This window comes from Cervus elaphus, chromosome 16 (assembly GCF_910594005.1).
Source record: "Cervus elaphus chromosome 16, mCerEla1.1, whole genome shotgun sequence".
In the NCBI taxonomy this organism is placed as follows: domain Eukaryota; kingdom Metazoa; phylum Chordata; class Mammalia; order Artiodactyla; family Cervidae; genus Cervus; species Cervus elaphus.
The window spans coordinates 21,030,464-21,055,479 of NC_057830.1; the positions used below are offsets into that span (position 1 = coordinate 21,030,464).

The following is a 25,016-nucleotide window of genomic DNA, read 5'->3' on the forward strand; positions in this document are numbered from 1 at the left end:
TTTTATCTCCAACCAAAAAAAAAATCCACAAAATTGTCTAATTATAAGTACCTTAGCATACCTCCCCTATACTAAAGAAAGAAAGCGCTAAGTCGTGTCCAACTCTTGCAATCCCATGAACTGTAGCCTGCCAGGCCCCTCTGTTCATGAGATTCTCCAGGCAAGAATACTGGAGTGGGTTGCCATTTCCTTTTTCAGGTAACAAATTATCAACTTGGCTCTCAAGATTGGAAGCTAGAGGTCATTGGTCAGAACAAGGAGTGAAGATAAAGGATTTTAGATGACCTCAGAAGCACAGAAGGTTGGGCAGCTTGGCAGATGGACAGGAGATATGGCAGGTACAGATGGCAGCAGTCCAGTACCTAGGGATTCAGACGGCAGTTAATTGACAGGAGAAAATAACCAGGCAGGTGGCTAACGGAACAGGCTCAGCTATTTTAAGTTAGGTCAGGCACAGGGTCAGTAACATTAAGCCTGAGAAATAAGGAATTAATTTAAAACTGAATAATTTTACCTGAAGGGTCTGGATTGCTGAACCTTTTCCCTCCCCAGCTCTGACACAGTTTTGCCCAGGTTTGGTTAACCCCAAGAGTCTGAGATTGAAAGGGATGTGACAGATTCGGAGAAGGAGTAACTGCACAGCAGGGGGTTAAGGTTAAGAAGACCACTGACCGAGCCTCATGAACAAAGCTTGATTATTCCCCTCCTTCAGGAAAGGGCATATTTAGAGTGCAGGAAGGACTGCAGTGGCCAAATTCATTCTAAATGCAATGCTCAAGTCCATTATATTGGGCATGGGGGGAAGGCCTCAGAATTCATAATATTCTATTTATAATATAACATTATATAATATAAGTAGAATATTATCATATAGGAAGAAAGATGTTCTGAGCAGTAGGTACAGCAAAGGCAAGGAGGCCTAAAAATACACATTATACTTTAGGACTTGTGGGTTGTCCAGTATGATTAGCATACAGGTCACGTGGTAGGAAATAGCAATACACACACACACAGGCACACACACTCACATATATACAGATATTGTTAAACTAAATAGATTGTGAAGGTCTTTGACTATAACCCTTAAGGAAATGAACTTGACCTTGAGGGAACCCATTCAAAGATTTTAATCAAGCAGAGAGGCATAATCAGCTTTGTAAAACCAGTGATAAGAATGCAAAGGATGGATTGGAAGGAGAGACTCCTAGCACAGAGACCAGATTCACCAGAGGTCAGTTATGACAGTCCATGCAGATAATAAGTAGCTAAAGCTGGGCAGTGGTTATGAGGATGGTGAGGAAACCAAAGCTTCAGGAGTCTTTGAGAGGCAGAATCAACACAAACACAAATCAATAACCTGCTTTACATGGAGGAAGAGAAACACTAAGATTCCTAACTTAAGCAGCTGAGGATAAATGAGATGGTAGTGGGATAAATGAGATGAAGACAAAGAAATAAGAGAAGATTTAGGGGCTAAGATTATGAACTGGATTTAAATTTGATAAAAACAAAAGACCTGGAACATCAGAGTGCTATAGAATCTTACATCAAGTGTATTAGTAAGTTTTAAATACTTGATAATTCACAAAATCACCAAGGGAAATTTTCAGCGCAGGGGGTGGTAAGGGGACAGAGGTGGAAGAGACAGACCTGGAGAAGACTAGATGTATCCAACATGAAAAGATGTGCCATGACCAGAAAAGTAATTATGCAGCTATTTCAGCCAAATGGGCAAGATCCAACAGAGTGATTCTTATATTTGAAATAGGTGAGAGGGAGATGGACAGATCATGCTTAAGGGAGAAGTACCGAAAAATAGTCAAAGTTTTCTGCACTCAAATGTACCTGCACTGACAGCCAGCTACACTCTTTAAGTCTTCTTGAAAGAATGAGAACATGATAATGGCCTGTGGGGTCTTTCCTAGTCTCTGAATCTGTAGTCCTATTAAGTTCTCCTTCAGAAGCACCTACTTAACTTATATCTTGTTTAAAGAATCCTGGTCTTTCCAAGGGCCACTGCTGGATTGGTACAGCAGTCACTATCTAAAGTGCACCTGAGTTCATCGCAACCAAGTTATCACTGATATTATGTGGCAGACCTGGATGACAATTTAATGGAAACACACTACTAGTCCCCTGTGGCCAAAACACCTCATGAAGATTGTCTTTATATTCATCCTTAATTCTGGAACAATTTGTGTTAGTTGCTTCAGTCATGCCCAACTCTGTGTGACCCCATGGACTGTAGCCCACCAGGCTCCTCTGTCCACAGCATTTCCCAGGCAAGAATACTGGAGTGGGTAGTCGTTCCCTTCTCCAGGGGATCTTCCCAATCCAGGGATCGAACCCAGGTCTCCTGCATTGAGGGCAGATTCTTTACCATCTGAGCCACCAGGGAAGCTGATAACGATTTAGATGTAACTTTTTAGGTCATTCAGCAACATATAGTAAATGGCCTCTTCTATCACACTGATCAGGAACAAATATCCACATTAATTAATCTTACTGTGATAATCATTTCACAAAGTATACATATACCAAATCATTAGATTGTATACTTTAAATATATTCATTTTTATTTGTCAGTTATACCTCAATAAACCTGGAAAAGAGAAAAACAAGCCATTGATTACATGCTTGGAAACTTCAGTATTCTCAATACTAAAGCTGGGATTATAAATGCACCTTATGGGGTTATTGTGAGGGTCAACTCTCTGTGGAAGTGTTCTATAAACTTTCAACTACTATATAATTGTTAGTTGTTAGTATAAGACCTCTAGAGTTTAATGAATAGTTAATGATACATAGGAGTAAATGGCAAAGTGATTTTCATTTCATTTTTACTACAACCAATTAAAAAAATGGTAAATGATTATGACATTAGCCCAAAGAAATATGTGACATTTTAACAGACAAAATTTGTACTCTGATGAACTGAAAAATATTCATAAAACTGTACACATTCAATTCAGAATTGAATTGAATACATACATTCCTACATACATTCCAACAGAAACTTGTAAATAATGGAATAGAGTAAACCAGGCTACCAATGAGAGCTTAAATAGATGGGTTCCATCTAATCAATAATATTGTGAATGCCAGAAGTATTAAACATTCAGTGAATCAAAAAGACATCAATTTCATTGTTATATTCTTATAGCATGATATATATGTTATAACATATTATATATTATAGTATACTATGTTATTATATATTATATATTATAATATCATATAATATGTATATGATATGTATCATCATATTATATGGGCATTATGTGATATTATATGGGCATTATTTTAGAAGAGAATTCTGTTCCAAAATGATTAATCAAAACTAGATAAAAATGCAGAAAAACTTGGTAGTTCCAGACAGTAGGCTGCATAAAGAATCAGTTTGTCCTGAGGGAATACATTCCAGTTTCCACATCTCTCTATGTAACATTCTGCAACTTTGCTCAAGATAAACCTAAGTTGAAGAAAAAGATACAACTGAATATCGGATATTTTAGCAGCAAAACCATTTAATTCAGAGTAGAATGATAATGAGATTAGTTATTTCTGAAGAAACTCAGAACTATGAAAAGTAAATACAAATGTACAGTCAAGTTAAGCAAAGTAAATGCAGGCTCCAACATTTCACAAGAATATTCATGTTCCTAAGGGGTGAAAAATATATTGATGGCGAAGTCAATTCTCTCTGTCTCCCATGCATTTAAGGATGCCAGGAAATGTTCCTAAAAGACAATTTCTGTCCAAGAAATAATAATTGTATATAAATGAGGGCTTTGAAAAGACAGAAAAAAACAAGCATCATTTTCACTCTAAATGAAAGCTGCAAGTTTGGACAGCAGCGATCTATTGGAGATTGGAGGTCTAATTCTGCCACTCACAGCGCTTCATGTCTCTGGGAATTTCCAGCCACTTCCTTCCAAAGAGACCCCGGTATGACAACATATGCTGAGTGGGATGGCCACTAACAAGGAAATGTGGGCCCAGAACCAGAATCAATCCAAGTTGTCTCCTGATGTGATCACAAGATATTTTTTAAAGCCCAAATATTTTCTCTGATTCAGTGTTAAGGCAATGGAGCTCGTTTTTCAGCAGCTGAAAATACATGACTATATATTTACCCACATAAGAGGGAAACAGAAAGCCTACTTCTCAAGAAAAGCAGACTTGGTTTGTGCAGACACTAGATCAAATTAAGTGGGGGCCAGGAAGCAAATGAGCTCAGATTTAGGACAACAAATTTTGTCAAAGGATTTGGCTCCATCACACTTGGGTATGAAGCACACCAAAATAATGGGATTTGGTTCCATGGTAGAACAAAATCATGGAGCCAAAAAAAAAAAAAGTCCCATCCTTTTACAATCAACTACTAGAGGATTCTGCAAGGGAAATTCACTCAAATGAATTAGTGGTATAACGGTTACTCTTTCATTAAGATGATTTAATAGTTCTATAAATGTCATGGCATTAGCATTTTATACAAAGCTATAAAACAGTAGCAAGTTAAAAAAAATCAACTACCTTTAAAAGTCCGCACTTTGGACTATGTTAATGAGACTACATGGTCACTTTGTGACATGAAATGGCAGCACTGCTAAGATGAATATTGTTTACTGGCCAGTCTTATTTTGGGCAGGAGGCCATTAAAGGACAAGGCTGCCCAATTTATCTCTCATTTGAACAGGCTTCAACAAAGCATTCACACTGGCTAACTCATCCTAAGATGTCTCTAATAAGAAAAGCAGCTTTTTGGAGTATTTCCCTAAGAAATTATTTAATTACACATTTTTATCATGCCTAAACTTCTTTCATGTCAATGTGAAAACATATTTATAGACAGGTGGCTGACAGAGACATCATGGCAAAATCTTAACAAATGAATTCCAGAAAGACAAAGGGCACATATGTAGATGCTAACTCTTGACAGTCTATCCCTAGCCCAATTGTATCTTCAAATAAATATTAGATGTTTTCTATCCTCAATAGAGGATGGAAGGTGATGTTCATATTTTTCATTTGTTGCTGTTTCCAAAACTATTCTTCATACAAGATTTTTATAAGAATTAGCAACACTAAGAGTGGTATCCTAAGTGGCAGGATAATAATCCACATGGTTGTGTAAATTATTAAGTGGACATTAGATGGCTTAGATGGCAAAGAATCCACAAGAATCTCCTGTGATGAAGAAGACCTGGATTCAATCCCTGGGTGGGGACTGATCCCCTAGAGAAGGGAATGGCTTCACTCCAGTGAAGTATGCTCCACTCCAATATTTCTGCCTGCAGAATTCCATGGACAGAGGAGCCTGGAGGGCTACAGTCCATGGGGTTGCAAAGAGACGGACACGACTGAGCGACTAACACCATTGACAGTAACATTAGCCTTTTGCTAAGGTTTAATGGGAACCAGTACTGAGTGATGAAAATCAGCATTGAGATTAAAAATTAAGTTTTGAACTGCTGTAAGTCTGAGTGTAAATGGATAAGATTTAAATGGTTAATACACTCAACAATCCTTTAGGAGCTGATGCCACATGAGAGATTGGCTGACATAGGGAGGGAGGTGGGAGGGGGGTTCAGGATGGGGAACACATGCACACCCATGGCTGATTCATGTCAATGTATGGCAAAAACCACTACAATACTGTAAAGTAATTAGCCTCCAATTAAAATTAATTAATTAATTTTAAAAAAGAGATTGACTGACAAAAATAAATGGGGAACAAAGTAAGTCTACTCTAGTCTGTGTTAATGATCTTATTTAGATCTTACCTAAGCTACTCTGGGAGAAGGCAATGGCAACCTACTCCAGTACCCTTGTCTGGAAAATCCCACGGACAGAGGAGCCTGGTAGGCTGCAGTCCGTGGGGTCGCTAGGAGTCGGACACGACTGAGCGACTTCACTTTCACTTTTATGCATTGGAGAAGGAAATGGCAACCCACTCCAGTGTTCTTGCCTGGAGAATCCCAGGGACAGGGGGAGCCTGGTGGGCTGTCGTCTATGGGGTCGCACAGAGTCGGACATGACTGAAGCGATTTAGCAGCAGTAGCAGCAGCAAGCTACTCTGACTCACATAGACGGTAACATGTATCACAAAGGCAGCAGCATGATATAGTAAGAGAAACACTGAATTTGGAATATTAAGGTCTAGGTTAAAATTCTTGACCTTGGGAAACTACATAGTTCATTACATAGTTTATCTCTAAAATAAGGAGGGTGGACTGGACAATGCCTTGGACTGGACGGTGGGGGAAGGAGAGCACCTGTCACCACACAGTAACTGGAGGCTTCTAGTGTTTTGCCCAACAACTATCAGAAGGTGTGCAAAGCCTCCGCACGGCCCCCATTGAATAATGTGGAAGTTTTGCCACAATAGGTTAGAAGAGGGTTGTCCTGGCCCCCATATGATCTCACTCCAATAATAAGCTACAATAATTTATGGCCTTGAATTTCTAAATGGTATGTCAGTCTTATCACCTTTAAAATTCTATATTCTAATTATAATAATTAGCTCCCAACAAGGTCTCAGTTCATTATTAAAACTGCCTCAATGTTAAAGGCAGGCAAGAAATATTCAGTAAGTCAGTGTCAGAACCTAGAGAAGTATTCATGAAATTGGGGCTTTCAATTACTACCAGATGCTTTAATGGGAACCAATAAGGGAAGCATCCTCTGAAGTGGAGGGTCTGGTAAAAGTGGGAAACAATAAGTGATGGCTCAGACAGGAAAGAGCCCGCCAGCAATGCAAAAGACCAGGGTTCAATCCCTGGGTCAGGAAGATCCCCTGGAGAAAGGAATGGCTACCCACTCCAGTATTCTTGCCTGGAGAATTCCATAAACAGACAAGCCTGGAGGACTACAGTCCCTGGGGTTGCACAGAGTTAGACCTGACTGAGAAACTAGCACTTTTACTTTCACATTAGAGGCAGATCCCACACTAGGAGACAGGATGAGGATGGATAAACAGCAAGGGCCTATTGTAAAGCACAGGGAACTATATTCAATATCCTGTGATAGGGTCTTCCTTGGTGGTCCAGAAACTAAGACTCTGAGTTCCCAATGTAGGGGGCCTGGGTTCGATCCCTGGTCAGGGAACTAGATCCCGCGTGCTACACCTAAGAGTACACATGCAGCAACTAGAAAGGTCCTGGGTGCTATAGCTAAGACCCGGTGCAGCCAAATAACTAAAAGTTTTCCAAAATTCTGGAAAAGAATATGAAAAAGAATATGTATATATATAATTGAATCACTTTGCTGTACAGTAGAAATTAGCACAATATTGTAAACCAACTATACTTCAATAAAACAAAATAAATAACAAAAAAAGGATATTAAAAGATCAATGTATAATAACTCTTCTTTTTACAAAAACAATCCTTTATTTACAAAATAACATCACTCAAAATCTTAAGTCAGGTGAGGCTACTGCTCTGAAAATGCAAACAAGTTTATTATTATTTTCATTTACACTGTGTCCACAACTATATAACCAGCAACAAATTAAATAATTAAATACCGTACATGCCAATAGTCAAACTGGATAATTGAAAAGTACAATGAACTCTCAATTGACTATAGGTTTCTGAGTAACTTCATTAAATTCATAATTTAACAGATGATGAAAAATCCAAAGTACACTGAAGCACTAAAAGTCTATTTTGGTTCTCTTCTCTAGCCTCTATTTACATGAATTCTTAGAGGTTTGCTACTGACTGCTATTTGACACCCCCAAAAACATGTACATCAAACATTGCTGAACCCCTAGAATGGAAGTCTTCCCAAACTGCTTCCCATTGCCCACAAACTTCTTTCTGCTTTATAATATATCAACTTCTCTGTCTTTATCTTCGGAAAGATAATATTAAAGGAAAAAGTAGGTAAGTTGACTTTTTTCTTTGACTCCTTAAATGATGTCTTAAAAATTAACGAAGCTCATGAGGGTGTGCACACTTCACTCTCAAAGAGGCTATCCATGTCTTGCATTCAGGGCAGCAGTGATTACCGCCTATACAGCACAAATTGTATGCAGATCACAGGACTATGTTGCTGAGGACTCAGTAACCTAAGCAAGGGTACACATCTGCATTGGCTATTACGATCATCATTTCAGTAGAAAAGACATGCCTTAAAAGAATCACAGCAGAAAAATAGGAATTTATCTGAAGTGATACTTTTCTATTACTGGGCCCACAAAGTAATTACTACAATGAAAATATCACGCTAATACAATTTGCAATCTTTAATAAACTAGAAAATGCAGTCTTTGCCCCCACTACCATTCACTTCCTGTTTTTCTGAACTGGGAATAAAATGACCAACTTAAGCTTCACTTCACTAATTTGATTCCGGTTAATGCCCCAAGGGGAGCTATCAGCATGTCTCTTCCAATTGCCTCCTAGGGAACAAGAGAGAAATATTTGGCCTATTAAAAACAATGGACTCATTCACTTCTCTGCTGGTCCAATGGGGACCCCATGCTTCTGTTTACAACTGCCAGGTTCATTCAGCTCTTTGATTACCTTCTATCTGTGTGTTCACCACCAATTCAAGCCAGTACTGGGAGAAAATTAAATCCACTGAAATAGAGCAGTTTCCATAGTCACACCTGCCTAATGCCCCCCAGTCTATTTTCATGCATGCATAATTAATTGTGTTCCTTGCCAGTGACTCAAAGTTTCAGCTACTGAGAGTTTGGTGTTAAGAGCTCTGGTTATTTCCTTGGAGTGACCCAGGCCTCAGCTTCCATTCCAACTTATACATTTGGTAGCCATGTGACCTATGGCACATTATTTAATCTCTCTGAGCCCTGGTTTTTTTAACTATAAGCAAAGATAATAAAACCACATGAGAATATTGATATAAAAAGTCTAACACACTGCATGTATTCAGCCAGCATTAGTTCATTTATGAACATTGCTCAAAAATATAACAACTATATCATCCCAACTTTGGTCACATGGGTCTTAAAGAATTGGGAATGAAAACCAGACAATAATGGGTTCAGAATTATTGGGTTTTAGTCTTAAACAGATTAGGCCATCCCAAAAGCTCAAACAGTAATTACAAGAAATTAGTTCCCATTAAGTACAAATATGTCCTTATAAACACTGCACTTGTATGAAGTATTTAAAAATAATCAAACTCATTGAACTAGAGAGTACAATGTGGTTGTCAGGGGCTGGGTGGAAGGGGAAGTGGGAAGTTACTATTTGAAGGGTATAAGTTTCAGTTAGGCAAGATAATAAGTTCTAGAGCTCTGCTGGACAACAGTGCCTACAGTTAGTAACACTGTGCTGTGCACTTTAAAAAAATCTGCTAACTACAAATAACAAATGCTGGGGAGGCTGTGGAGAAAAAGGAACCCTCCTATGCTGTTGGGAATGTAAACTAGTGTAGCCACTATGGAAAATCGGTATACAGGCTCCTTAAAAAACTAAAAATAGAGCTGCCTTATGACCCAGCAATCCCACTCCTGAACATGTATCTGGAAAAGATGAAAACTCAACAAAAAGACACATACACCCGAATGTTCACAGCAGTACTATTTACAACAGCCAAGACATGGAAGCTGTTCACTGACGGAAGAATGGATAAGGATGATGTGGTACATATGTACAGCAGAATATATGGCTCAGCAATACATTGAATGAATATATTTATATTACATGTTTATATTGAATATAAAAGAATGAAATAATGCCATTTGAAGCAACATGGATGGACCTAGAGAGTGTCATACGAGGTGAAGTAAGTTAGACAAAGACAATATCATGTGATATCACTTACATGTGAAATCTAAAATACAACAAAAGTGAACTTTAAATAATAGAAACAGACTCAGACACAGAAAATAAACTTATGGTTACCAAAGGGGAAAGCTGGGGGAGAGATCAATTAGGAGTTTGGGACTGATAGATATAAACTGCTATATACAAGGAACAAGAACATACTGTATAGCACAGAGAACTATATTTAATATCTTACAAAAAACCATACTGGAAACAAAGAGGAAACTGGACGTGTGTATACATAGATACGTGAGAATCATTTTTCTGTATACCAGAAACTAACACAATATTGTAAATCAATTATGCTTCCATTTTTAAAAATTTGTTAAGTGGGAAGATAACATATTAAGTGTTTTTACTACCAAAAAAAAGTTGAGGTGTGGACACAAGGAAACTTTTGGAGGTGATGGAGTGTTTATTACCTCGCTTATGGTGACGGCTTCAAGAGTGGATGTATACGTTCAAACTCATCAGATTGTATACTTTTGTTGGGTACAATAATTATACCTCAGTAAAGTGATTTAGAAGGCAATGGCAACCCACTCCAGTACTTTTACCTGGGAAATCCCATGGATGGAGGAGCCTGGTAGGCTACAGTCCATGGGGTCGCGAAGAGTCAGACATGACTGAGCGACTTTACTTTCACTTTTCACTTTCATGAACCGGAGAAGGAAAAGGCAACCCACTCTAGTGTCCTTGCCTGGAGAATCCCAGGGACGGTGGAGCCTGGTGGGCTGCCGTCTATGGGGTCGCACAGAGTCAGACACGACTGACATGACTTAGCCGCTTAGCAAAGTGATTTTAAGAAAGGAAAGAAGAAAGAAACAGAAACCCTTAGAAAGTCTTTACCACAGCAGGTGCTCTCTGCTTCAAACATGAAGAAGAGTATCTGGTCACTAGAAAGCTCTGTAGTCACCACTTACTGCTTCCTCTAACCCAAAGGAACTTATTTCCTTTTCCTCTACCTCTCTTCCCCAGTTCTTCCTGCCAGAGTCAGCTGAGACCTCTCCTTCTCCAGGAAACCATGCCCCAGTGCCCTGTCTCACAAGCTCCTCCACCAGCACCAGGTTCATATCTTAAGGTCCTACTTAACCCCTTCATGTAGTCTGAGTCCCTCACAAGGACCATGCCTTACTCATCCTGTATCCCCAGCATCTTCCAAGCACATGTCTGGTACAGGGCAGATGCCCTATGACAACTGCTGATTGACTGACTAGACACTGGCTTTACAGTCAGGAAGATGAAATCAAATTCTGACTCTACCACTTATCCAGGGCTTCCCATGGAGCACTAGTGGTAAAGAACCCACCTGCCAATGGAGGAGACATGAGACACCAGTTTGATCCCTGGGTCAGGAAGATCCCCTGGAGAAGGCAATGGCAACCCACTCCAGTATTCTTGCCTGGAGAATCCCATGGACAGAAGAGCCTGTCCACCGGGCTACAGTCCATAGGGTCACAAAGAGTTGGACAACTGAAGTGACTTAGCACACATGCACCATTTATCTGTTTGCCTTTCTGATTCTGTAACTCTTTAACACCCTCATTAGTCATGTTATCTTACAAAATAAACAGAATTATGGAAAAATGCCAAGAGAAACATGGATTGCACTGACTTTTACATTCATAGCCACTGCCCTGAAGCACTGTCACAGGAAGCCACTGCTTCTCAATACTGGCAGAAGCAAAGTGGCACTTTGAACCAGACATTTGCTCTTCAAAGAATCATTTGAGTAGCCTCTCTTATGAAGGATGAGCCTGTACCTTTGCTCTGGCAGAAGAATATAACAGAAACATTGGTGCTTTACCAAATCAGACCCGTCAAAGTACCTGTTGACAACTAGGGCTACTTTCTGGGGGAAAGGTGGACCTGTTTGCATATTGCATATTCCAAGAGAGGATTCCCCAAACTCTGGTCCCTGACTCCAAGTCAGGAGGACTCATGAGGACTGACCAGGGTGGTCCAGAATAAGGCCCATGGGAAAGACATGCCCTCTGGAATAAAATTACCTGTGGGGAGGGTTAATCTAGGTTAGCAGTCTGGGCTCAATAGGCCTGAAATGTGTAAACCAGAAGGCCTGGTATATGCACAATGTCTAATGATAATGGAAGTCCCTGGGGACCCAGCCATCCTTGCACATGTTGCGTTTAGAAGACCTCTGAGTGCAGACTAAGGTAATAGTGATCTTGGAGCCCAATCGTGGGAGATCCCAGTGGTTTGTACAGGTGTCTGGATCATTACTATACTGCAAAGGGAAGCATCGGCATCCATGGGACACTGTAAGACCCAGCTTAACAGCAAAGCCGAGAGTTAATGTCAAATGATTATCAGGCTTCCCTTTTCCCTCTGACTCTGCCATTAGACGGAGAAATCATCCTTTCCCCAAATTGGACAAAGTAAACCTTCATTCAGAGTTCTCATAAATTTTTAAACAGGGGTATGGGCCTCAAGAGGCTTCCCAGGTCTCTCAATGGTGAAGAACCCGCCTGCCAAGCAGGAGATGCAGGTTCTATCCCTGAGTTGGGAAGACTCCCCAGAGAAGGAAATGGCAACCCACTCCAGTATTCTTGCCTGGGAAATCCCATGGACAGAGGAGGCTGGTGGGCTACAGTCCATGGGGTTGCGAAGAGTTGGACATGAATTAGCAACTTTACAACAACAATAACATGGGCCTCAAGGCAAACACTGGACATCCTCCTATGGAATACTTGGAGTCTTAACTAATTAACTTAACAAAATTAAGGTGATATGACCATATGTGTATCCTGAATTAAAAAATGGGTTATACTTATTATGGAGAAGGAAATGGCAACTCACTCCAGTATTCTTGCCTGGCAAATTCCATAGACAGAGGAGCCTGGCAGTTTGCAGTCCATGGGGTCGCAAAGAGTTGGACATGACAGTGTGACTAACACAACATGCTGGTTATGGTGATACAAAAGCAGGATTCACAAAGGCCAACCTGAAGAAGGGGCAACATTAGCCAATCGAAGAAGCTATGCTGGTGGAAAACATGCGTCAGTCTTTCAATCAGAGTTTCTACCTTCTGAACCCAGATATTTGGCTTATTATTTTCTACGTTAGATTTCCAGTTAAGGTGAAGAGCTGAGCATGTCTCATTCCTGGTGCCCATTTAGATTATAAAAAACAAAAAAGATTAGGGAAGAAGGCTCAAGAGGTAGAGGATATATGTATAGCTGATTCATGTTGTTATATAGCAGAAACCAACACAACACTGTAAAGAAATTATTCTCCAATTTAAAAACATAAATTAAAAATATTTTTAAAAATTATTAGGGAAAAGTATGTGACATCATCACATGAGAAACACTGAGATATTTCAAAAACTACTCTGCTGAGGGAACTAGATGGAAGGAACAGCTGACCATTCCCATGACTTCTCTCAGGTGCTAGACAAATTTACCTATGAAGTAAGTGGAAGAGATCTCAGTAGCACCCATTGAAAGGGAAAAGCAATCAAGGGAGGCAAAGATGGTCTGTGAGATCATCCTGTGTTGTAATGAACTCCCACCTGAGCCCCTAGAAAAAGCATAGATGCTAGAGGCCACATCAGGCAAGGATCCCAGGTCTCAACTAGGAAAGATCGTCATGCTTAACCACAGACAAAATAGCAAGCTCATTTTGACAGCAACCCTGATACACCAGGAAAAGTGGCACTGCCCTTGTTGAAGTCTGAGTACCACTACAAACTCGGAAATAAACTCTGGCTCTAGTTCCCACTGTCTTCCTACCAGGATGCTAGATCTCTAAACTAGCTGGCAGCTCAAAAATTCAGACCACCTAACTTTTTCCTCTTCTCTTTCTTCTTTACCTGTGGCTGAAATATTCAAACATAGATCCATGTTCTATTGGATCCATTTCAACTACCAGTATAGGACAAGAATTGACATTCATCTGTAAGATATGCAAACGAAAGGGAGGGGTGGAAATCACCAAACAGGTAAAGCATGAAAGCAAGTCAAATGAAAAGAAGCAACCTGGGGAACCAGGACAAGAGCAACCCTTTGAAACATATGACCACCAGGAACAGGAGAGGATTTTAGACATTGCCCAACACATGTTCTCAAAAGAAGAGTAGAGGGGGAAAAGCCCACATAGATGAATCCACAGCAGACTACCAAGAAGTCACACCAGTCTGGCATCATAAAAAAAACAACATGTAATGAAACACTACGATGGATAATGAAATAACTCCAACACTTGGGCCACCTGATGTGAAGAGCCAACTCACTGGAAAAGACCCTGATGCTGGAAAAGATTGACACCAAGAGAAGAGGGCAGCAGAGGATGAGATGGTTCGATAGCATCACTGACACAATGGACATGAATTTGAGTGAACTCTGGAAGATAGTGAAGGACAGGGAAGGCCGACATGCTGCAGTCCATGGGGTCACAAAGAGTTGGACATTACTTAGCAACTGAATATCAGCCACAACAACAATAGATACAGTGAGCAGCTCACTGGATCTTTCTAAAAATGTAATTAGAATTACACAGACGTCAAGCTCAAAATATTCTCCCACAAATAGAAGAGAAATTGAGTAACAGGCTAAATTAATGAAAGAAAAGATACATGGAGAGATCAGGATTGTATCTACAGAAATAATGTCAGATATAAAAACTGAGATAAGAGAGAAAAAGAAATAACTCTTTAAAGTTAGAAGCAAATGCCCTTAGATTAAGAACTGATTTTGCAAGTCACAAAGCCTAAATAGTACCAGGAACATTATTTATACATAACCTAGATAAAATTTTGAACTTCAAGATTAGCAGGAAAATACACAAGAATACAACCAGAAGTAAAAGTGATATGCAAGGAGCAAATATCAGCTTGGTCTCAGTCTTTATTAACTGAACTTTGAGGGGAAAAGATATATTGCATCTACTCAAGTAGTTATCTTCAAAGGCAAAAAAAGAAATTTAAGACATTTAAATATTCTGAAATTAAAACACACATGAACTCTTCCTGGAAAAAAAAATGTCTACAGTATATACAACTAAAAGATATCAAAAATTCAAGAAAGGGAAAATTGAGGTTATAAAAGAAAATGGTCCATGAAAAATATTCCAAATAGCTAACATATACACAAAAAAATTAATGCATATACCAAGATTATCATTAAGAGGCTATAAGTTGCCCAACGTAAAAGTAGTCATTGTCTAATAATCTGAATTTACAACAATTTACAACAAAAAGCAGCAAGTGAGGAGAAAGGGGGAGGCATACAGAATTCCTCATTTTCCACAAGCAAGAGAGAACTCAGCATGCTGCTCTTACCAACTCCAAGTTCGAAGTCATGTTAGTAGCTTGAAATCAGCCATGGGGGAGTATTTATACCACAGAAGTCAGTGAATGTGACAAATAACTTCTATTTTTCAGAGCCACTACTATCCCACAAGGTACAGTCAGCAAGATGCTCTTTTTTTGTTGTTTGGTATTGTGGAAAAATGTATATAATATAAAATTTACCATTTTAGTCATTTTTAAGCAAGCAATTTAGTGGCATTAAGGACACATACAGTGTTATACAACCATCATCACCACCGTGCATCTCCACAACTTTTCCATCACCCCAAACAGCAACTCTGTACTCACTATAAAATAGCCTCCCTACCCCACTCCCCTCAACCTGACAACCACTCTTCTACTTTCTGTCTCTTAATATCTCATGTAACTGGACTTGCACACTATTTATCCTTCTGTACCTGGTTCATTTCACTTAGTATAATGTCTTCAAGGTTCATCCATGTTACAGAATGTGCTAGAATTTCCTTCCTTTTTCAGGCTAAATAATATTCCATTATATATGTATCAGGTGGCACTAGTAGTAAAGAACCACCCTGTCAATGCAGGAGACATAAGAGATGTGAGTTCAATCCCTGGGTCAGGAATGATCCCCTGGAGAAGGAAATGACAACCCACTCCAATATTCTTGCCTGGAGAATCCCATGGACAGGTGAGCCTGGTAGGCTACAGTCCGTAAGGTCTCAAAGAGTCAGACACATCTGAAGCAACTTAGCACACAGCACGTATATGTACTCCTTTAATAGTCATTCATCCATGGATGGAAGTGGGTACTTTTAATACTTGTTGATAAATAGAAACATATATCTAAATAATAATGATCAGTACAAACTCTGAACTTCCTGTTAATAGGGCATATGCCTTCTCAAACAGTTACCAGGTAAATAAAAGATGAGAACATAGTGTAACCCACTATCAGTGAAGTGGGTTGTACTCCCTCACTGACATCTTCAAGGATCCCAGCATGTTGTGTGGAAGTCAGACCCACTGAGACTCTAGTACAGGAGCTAATGAATAACACATATGCAATTATACACAACACAATGCTCAACACAGGCACTGGGCCAGGTGTAGTCACGTGCATTATCTCACGAAATAGAGATTCTCCCTTATTAAAACTCTATCTGCCAACACAGTGTACATCAACATTGAAACTTTCTAATGAAACAAATGAACTGGCTTCTTTGTTATCTAGTCTAGACTGAACTAACAATAATCAAGCGGGTATGAATATCTAAACTGTTCCTAAGCTTTCATAGCAGAGAAACCAGGCTCACAGAGGTCTGCTAATGGGAGTGGAAGATGACAGTTTCAATCAACTTCTGTAAGTTCAGGATATCTGTATTCATTTCACAATACAAGGGAAGAAGCCAATTGTTTCTGCTTTCCAGTTAAGGAAAATGGCTTAAAGTGGTCATGTGACTTATCAACACAGCCGAAAGGACATGAGTAGAAGGCAATTTCACCGGAAACTGAAACCCCAGTGTCTAAGGAATCAGGCTACCAGACGGACCCAGAGCCATGGGCAGTACATGTGGAGCCACATGGTTTACTATGGCCATGATCTGGAGCTGCAGTGGGATTTTTGCCTCATGGTGCCCAGCTGAGACAGGGGTTGTCCAAGGAAAGATACGACTTCCAGGGATTCAGGCAGACATTACACTCCAAATATTAATAGTCCCCTAACTTTGCCCTTTTGTCTTTCAAGTCAAACAAACCAGGAAGGTGTAAGTCAGCGGTTCTCAACACTTGCTACACATTGGAATTACCTGATCAGTTATTTGAAAGCATTGACCCGTAGGCCACTCAGCAAACTGCAGCAGAATCTGCGGGACTGCAGTCAGGATTGAGGGCCACCAGTGCAAAGTCACACCTTTCAATAAGGGACCTCAGACTTGGAGGCGTCTGCATCAGCTACGAACAGGCTTCCACCTCTGCTGTAACTTTTCTGGTGACCATCATTTCAGGCAGTAAATGCCAGAGAGAGAATGAATAGGAAATGGAAGGACACACATAAACCGAACATCAAAATGAACATCAAACTGAAAGGAAAGCAATGCAGGCAACTTTAAGAATAATAGCCAAGATTAAACCAGGGATTCAAATCTAAAATGGAAACTGACCTAATCCTCCACTGGTTTCATTTCTCCCACTCAATTTTTTCTGCTATTTTCAACTTTGTTTCCTCTCTAGCACTGATCCCTGTGGATTGTGCCAAACAAGCTTTCTGATGGATTCACTGCTGTTAAAATACTTCCTAGGATTACCCCGCCTCAGTGGGATTATCCAGAGTATTCCCAATCCATTCAGAGGTAGCAAACTAATAAAACTGTGGAATACATTATCAGGAGGCTGTTGTAACATTTCAGTTGATAATACACTATCTTTCCTCAAATGGGCTATAAGAACAAAACCCCTGAAGAGCCCAGGATATTACTGAGTTTGATTTCAGCTGGATGTCAGTACTGATTAGCCCAGGCAATTTTTTCCACCTCTCAAAATAAATATACAGTTACAGATGCAGAAAACAAACATGGTTACCAGGGAGTCAGAGGAGGAGAGATACATTGGGAGATTGGGACTGATATATACATACTACTACAAATAAAACAGATAACTAATAAGGACCTACTGTATAGTACAGGCAACTCTACTCAATACTCTGTAATGATCCATATGAGAAAAGAATCTAAAAGAGTGTATATAGGTACATGGCTAAATGACTCACTTTGCTGTGTACACCTGAACCTAACAATCTAATTTACAGTATCAACCTAATTGATACTGTAAATCAATCATATGCCAACAGAAATTTTAAAAAAATAAATAAATGCAAAGCCCAGTTCACTTTAAGTGTGAAAACTGAGAAACAGGTCCTAGTCTGAGCTCTGTGCTCTCCTTGAGAAGGTGGAAAAGGAAAGTGAGCTAGCAACTATGATACACTGCATGAACTCCCTCCTGGAAAAGAGAAGCTGCTATGGAAAACTTTAGCCAAACCTAGGCTAGCCGCCTGGCACTATCTACCCTTGAGGTGCTAGCAGATGAGGCATCCATTATAGGTGAAAGTGTCTCCCCAAATGATACTGAAGTCCTTACCTCCACTACCCATAAAAGTGACCTCACTGGAAGTAGCTGCAGATTATCAAGTTAAGACAAGGACACTGGGGGAGGGAAAGGGCTGATACAATATGACTGTGATGCTAAGTCACTTCAGTCATGTCTGACTTTTTGCAACCCTGTGGACTGTAGCCCACCAGGCTCCTCTGTCCATGTGATTCTCCAGGCAAGTGGTTTTCCAGATCCTCCTCCAGGCGATCTTCCTGACCCAGGGATCGAACCCACATCTCTTATGTCTCCCGCATAGGCAGGCAGGTTCTTTACCACTAGCACCACCTGAGAAGTCATTATGACTGGTGCCCTTCTAAAAACGGGGAATTTGGACACAGAGATTGACATTGACAGATGGAGGAGGATATGAAGACAGAGAAAACAACCATCTACAAACTACAGATGCCTGAGGCTGCTGGAAGTCAGGAGAGTGGTATGGCACACACATTCCCCCTCAGAGCTGTCAGAAGGAACCTACCCTACTGACCCTTGACTTCTGACTTCCAGCCTCCATACTGTGAAATCATAAATGTGTGGTATTGAAGCCACTGTGCCCATTGTGCTTTGTTAACAACAGCCCCAGGGAACTAACACCACATCAAAAGAAAGTATTGATTTAAAACCTGGTGGGTCGTTGAAAATCAGACTACTAATCCAGAGGCCTAGGAAAAAAAAGAGGCACTCAAACTGTGATGCCAAAGAGAAGCATCAACGGAGCTGATTAGACAAAGTTAAAAGGGTGGCAGGAACAGGACCAGGAGCAAAACCAAAGAGGCTGTTCCGTTCACTATATAAGCATGGACCAAGCACTGTTCCAGGTGTGGGGTTACAGAAGTGGATAAGCAGTTATGCGCCACGTGTGCCGCTAGGCTGTGGTGAATGCAGCGTGCTGAGGCAGCAGTAAGCAAGGTGCTTCAGGATCAAGGTGGTGGGGGATGCTCACAGAGCAACCTGGGATTCGGGGAGGACTTCCTAGGAAACAGGAGGTGCGGGCCTGCTCAGTTATGTCCGACTCTATGTAACCCCTTGGACTGCAGCTCACCAGACTCCTCTGTCCATGGGACTGTTCCAGGCAAGAATACTGGATCAGGTTGCCATTTCCTTCTCCAGGGGAATGTCCCCACCCAGGAATGGAACCACATCTCCTGTCTGTCTTATATTGGCAGGTGGATTCTTTACCTCCGAGCTACCTGGGAAGTCCTGACAAACAGGATATCTAAGCTCAGTCTTAAAGGATAAGAAATTGGCAGGATGGATCAAAAGATGACTACTTGCATAAAGAATCCAGGGGCCTCTTGGCACCATGTTAACAATGTTGAATAGAATGTGATTTTTTTTTTTTTTTAAGAAAGAATGAGGTGTCACTTTCACGTGTACACTTGAACAAGAAAACCAGAGTTTGGCACCTCCAGAGCTGCAGTGCACCCACAGTAATAACCAGCAGCAGGGGCCATGTTACAGAGCAGAGGAAACCGTGGCCAGGCCAGTAACTCATCCCAACATATGCAGATATAAGAGCAGCGGAAAAGGAAATAAAACTGCACATGCCACACGGAAGTAAGTTATAATTGTTCATGGTACATGTGGGACATGCCACAACACTACCACCTTTCAGAACTACCAGAAAACACAGAGGACTTTGCAGGGGCTCCTGACAGCAAGTGGGAGCAAGCCAGAGAAACTAAAGTAAAAATAAAAATAATAAGGCTCTCATAGGGTTGTTGTATGAAATGAAGAAAGAAGAAATAGTATTTCAGAGTAACTGGGATATGCCACCCCACTCCATCTATCAATGTTTGGTCTAATCTGTCTGGCGTTTATTTGATCATTTTGTGTTAATTTATCATCATTATCACTTTGCAATATTCATTTCTTGAAAGCAACCTATTTGGGGAAAGATGCCTTCATATCACAAATGAGGCTAATTTAATGACTCCAACGAGCAGTACCCTAATGGGGAGCCCAGCGGCTGCAGGCGTGAGCACACACAGGCCCGGCTCGGGGCTCCTTTGTGCGGCACCGCTCTGCTAATTGGATCTAACGAAGGAGCTGGAGGTATTCTCCTTCTGTTTTCTAACGATATTAATGTCTTCATGAGGTTAATGAAACTGCTAACACAGGCCAATTGTGAATGGCTTTATGTATAATAAAAAAAAATAAAACATCTATTCTGAGTTTTTTGCAAACACTAGGGACAAAGATTGCTGTGGTGGTTTTGCCTATTATTGAGTATATCAACGGGGCTTTTTTTCCTTCTTTTTTCCTTTAGGACCAGGCTCGAAGACCACTAACCTCATGTGATTCGGAGATGCCAAGACTGCTAGGTGGACCTAGTTGGGGCCTGCTTAAGGCTGCAGCCCTGGTTTAGTCCTAGCCTTTATGGTCTCTACTGCCCCCTGCTGACCGGGAGAGGCAGGAGCGGCTCTCCAGCACCCCCTTGGGAAATGGAAAGCACCAGAAGACAAAATATGAACAGCTATTATTTACTGTCACTTACTATATGACTTCTAATTTAATACTCACAACATTCCCGTGGGGTAGCTCCTGCCCTTTTACAGATGAAGAAACCTAGGCTCGAGTAATAAACCAAGTTCCCTGAGGACACAGGGCTTGTGAGTGGCAGATCCAGGACAAGGTATAAATCTGTCTGACTCACAGCTGCTGTTATACTCCCACCAGAGACATGGTAGAGTGAAAAGTACATGTATTTTAAAACAAGATAAACTTGGATCTTGGTTTTCCTTCCCCAATTTAACAGCCATTTAAGATAAACCTTAAACAAGTTCTTATATTTATTTTCTCACTTCATGGCAAATAGAAGGGGGGAAAGTGGAAATAGTGACAGACTTTATTTTCTTGGGCTCCAAAATCACTGTGGATGGTGATTGAAGCCGTAAAATTAAAAGATGTTTGCTCCTTGGAAGAAAAGCAATGACAAACCCAGACAGTGTATTAAAAAGCAGAAATATCACTTTGCCAACAAAGGTCTGTATAGTCAAAGCTATTGTTTTTCCAGTAGTCATGTAAGGATATGACAGTTAGACCAAAAAGAAGGCTGACTGCCAGAGAACTGATGCTTTCAAACTGTGGTGCTGGAGAAGACTCTTGAGAGTCCCTTGGACTGCAAGGAGATCCAACCAGTCCATCCTAAAGGATATCAGTCCAGAATATTCATTGGAAGGACTGATGCTAACGCTGAAACTCCAATCCTCTGGCCATCTGATCTGAAGAACCGACTTATTGGAAAAGACCCTGATGCTGGGAAAGACTGAAGGCAGGAGGAAAGGGGGATGACAGAGGATGAGATGGTTGGATGGCGTCACCGACACAATGAACATGAATTTTAGTAGGCTCCAGGAGTTGATGATGGACAGGGAAGCCTGGTGTGCTGCAGTCCATGGGGTAGCAAAGAATTGGACATGACTGAGTGACTGAACTAAACTGATCACCAACTCAAAGGACATGAGTTTGAACAAACTCTGGGAGATAGAAAAGGACAGGGAAGCCTGGTGTGCTGCAGTTCATGGGGTTGCAAAGAGTCAGACACAATTTGGCGACCAAACAACAACAGAATGTGAACCTACATTGAAGGTTTTCTAGAAGGGTTAGTAATGAAGTAAGTAAAGCAAAGAACCTGAGATATAGTGACTGTATAATAGCTGCCATGTGCTACCTGGGGCCAGAAACAGAAAGTGGACAAGGATCAGTTTTCTTGTGGTTTAGTGACTGCTTCATTCAGGTTCTGTGAAGGTTTGTGACTCAAGATCCAGGTTCAGAAAAATATTGAAATGCTCAACTAACGATGTCAGCACATCTGAATAGCTCCTTAACACTTATAAAGCACTTTTGTGTATATTTTATTTGATCTTCACAAATACATACCCATAGATCCATAAAAATGCCATAATTAGAGAAAACTTACAATATGTCCAGTCATTCACTAAGCACAGAAAATACATGGTCAAATTCTGTCTTTATAACAACCCCATAGGTTGGTATTAATATTTTCCCCATTATCTAGATAAGGAAACTAAGGCTCAGAAAAGTTAAGTAACTTTCCCAGAATTACACTGTACTAAGTAGCAGAGTTAAGACTTTAACCCCAGTCCACCTAGCCACAGAGCTCATTTCTCTCAATAAGGGGGCTAATGCAGTTTTCTTCTAAAGTAGGCTGGGCAAGCATGACATTTTCACTATGTACATGAGAATATTCTGACTCATATAAGGGAAAGCGACCCGTTCAAGGACTCAGAAGTTCTATTTTGGGAAAACTAAGCCTGAATGGTGGTATCTACAACCATGAGAAAGATCCTTATCTCTGAAAATCATAGTGAGCTGAGATGATAATCATCCAGTATAATACAAATAACACTTATGAATAAGATAAACTACATTCTTTATTTGCCTCAGATTTCTCTTCAAATCTTTGATTCTGTAACTCCATTCTTAACACAGACTTAGCCTTAAAACTAGAAAAAAATTTTTCAATTAAGATAAAGCTACATGGGCACAAGAAGGTTCCAGGTGTCTTAGGTTCACAACATAACAGCCGGAGAAGAACTTTGTGAAGCTAGTAATGTCCAAAAGCATTAACATCCAAAGATAAATTAATAATAATGGGGGAAGCGAATTATTCATTAAAACTAGATGAGGTTAGGAAAAAAATTATCCCTTTGCAAATCTGGCCCAGCACTTTCACTATAAATTAAAATCTATGATAAATCACAAATAAATTGGATGGACATCTGCAGCAGAAATTAAATTACCAAAAAAAAACTGCACATTTGGGGAGCTTTACAAACAGGGAAACCACCATGAGAGATAGCTTTTCTTACAGATTTTTTAATGGATTCATTTCTTATTTAACATATTTTAAAGAACAAATGTGATGCTTCCCACTCATTAGTTCCTTTTGAATATTAAGAATTTTCTACGAACTGGACTGTGAGGACAGTCAGATACATAAGGACACTGTAACATAGGGACTAGAGGCATAACTACAGTGCTTAAATGTAAATTTATCAAGTTATGAATATAATTCTGAAACTTTTAGCCATGACATATAACATATTTGTTTGATTATCATTATGACAATCATAAAATAGGAAATAGAAAGAAAGGCCTTTATAAACACAAACTTTCTCATCTTTAAAGACAGTTTAGGGGCTTCCCTGGTGGACCAGCGGTTAAGAGTTTGCCTGCCAGTGCAGGGAATACAGGTTCAAACCCTGGCTCAAGAAGATCCCACATGCCACAGAGCAACTAAGCCCACGTGCCACAACTACTGAAGCTCACACACCCTAGGGCCCAGGCTCCGCAACAAGAGAAGCCACCGCAATGAGAAGTCCCCACCCTGCAATGAAGAGTCACCCTTGCTCGTCACAACTAGAGAAAGCCTGCACAAAGCCACAAAGACCCAATGCAGCCAAAAGTAAAGAAATAAATCTTGAAAGATAGCTTAGGTTTCTATATATCTCAAGATCAGCTTTGTATTTAAAATGAACAGTGAAAAGAGTGTAAATAATATACAAATATAAATAAAATAACATGGTTTCGTAAAAGTTAACTATGAAGGGCAACAAATCATTGGAGAGCTTCCTATTTGAAATAAACCTGACTTGTCCCTTCTTCTTATTAAGTGATAAATAATTTACTGTCCCTCAGTTCCTATTATTTAACTTGTATTGTAAAAATGTATCTTTCTGCAAGCAAGACTTTCAAGGTAAGAAAGTGTATTAACTGAGGAAGGTTTGCCTTAAACAGACTTTCCTGCTTTGCAAGCCGAGTTATCCCTTTGGTGACCACAAGCATGAATGAAGACACGCTTGGCCATTCAGCAGCACTGGCCCGGGAAGTTGCCTGCATCCCATAAAGCACTCTGGGTCACCATAACACAGAAGCAAGACAGAGAGATGGCAAGTGTCCAGGAACTAAGAAGGAAATCTCCCATCTATTGTAAGATGCCTTTAATGTAGGGGACAAGGGGTTGTTATCTTGACAAACAACGGACATCTCAATCTCCCAGTCTTTCCAAACCTTCACTATCTACTGATCAATTAAGATGCCTTATTTATCCTACACAGCACACCCTTCACAGCTTACTACTTCTGCTATCTCTTTCCCACCCCTGCTTATGGCATGATATGTAAGACTTTCCTCTATCTCCAACAGTGAGTCTCTTGGCAAAGAAAAGAGAAGAGCCGAAGCATACCCAGGACTCTCCAGACCTTGAGTTGGACAATGACCCCTGAAGTAGGCAAATGGGCCCAGGGTGTTTATGTGTCAGAATAAAGCTTTACCTTTTTCCTATCAAGGAAGCTCTCAGAACTCGGCAAGTATAGTAGCTCTCAACCAGGCCAGTGGAAAAATCCAGCCTCAATCAAATCTGTAAAATAAGATCATTGCGAGGGTTGTAAATTAGCAAAACCCCTGGACTAATTGCTCCATGTTTCTCAAAAAGTGGAATTTAGTCATCTTTCAATGAGCCATGTGTTCTCCAAGCCATCAGAGCCCTGTAACTTCTTTGGTCTCATACCTGATCCTCCTTCATACATCTGTAATACCAATCCAGCCCTGAAACCACTTGGGCTTGAAATTAAAGACTCTGAAAGAGTCTTTCCCAGTGTTTCAATGAATCTACAGTGTTTTGACCCAGGCAGCCACAGCTAATGCTCCCTGGTTGCCTCTCTCTACTTGGGAATCTCAGCTTGAACTGCATTTTGAAAATGGGGAAACAGATAAAGGCAGCCCAGCAGGAAGAAGGGAAAGCATGCCTTGAA

General features: G+C 40.4%; 1 protein-coding gene across 1 annotated transcript in view; it reads right to left on the reverse strand.

Annotated features, from left to right (window-relative positions):
- Positions 1–24,614, reverse strand: part of PLPPR1 (phospholipid phosphatase related 1) — a 552,374-nt gene extending 527,760 nt beyond the window's left edge. The window contains exon 1 of the mRNA XM_043927332.1: positions 24,537–24,614. The gene's annotated coding sequence lies outside the window, so the exon portion shown is untranslated. The remainder of the gene's footprint in view (positions 1–24,536) is intronic.
- Positions 24,615–25,016: the final 402 nt, after the last annotated feature.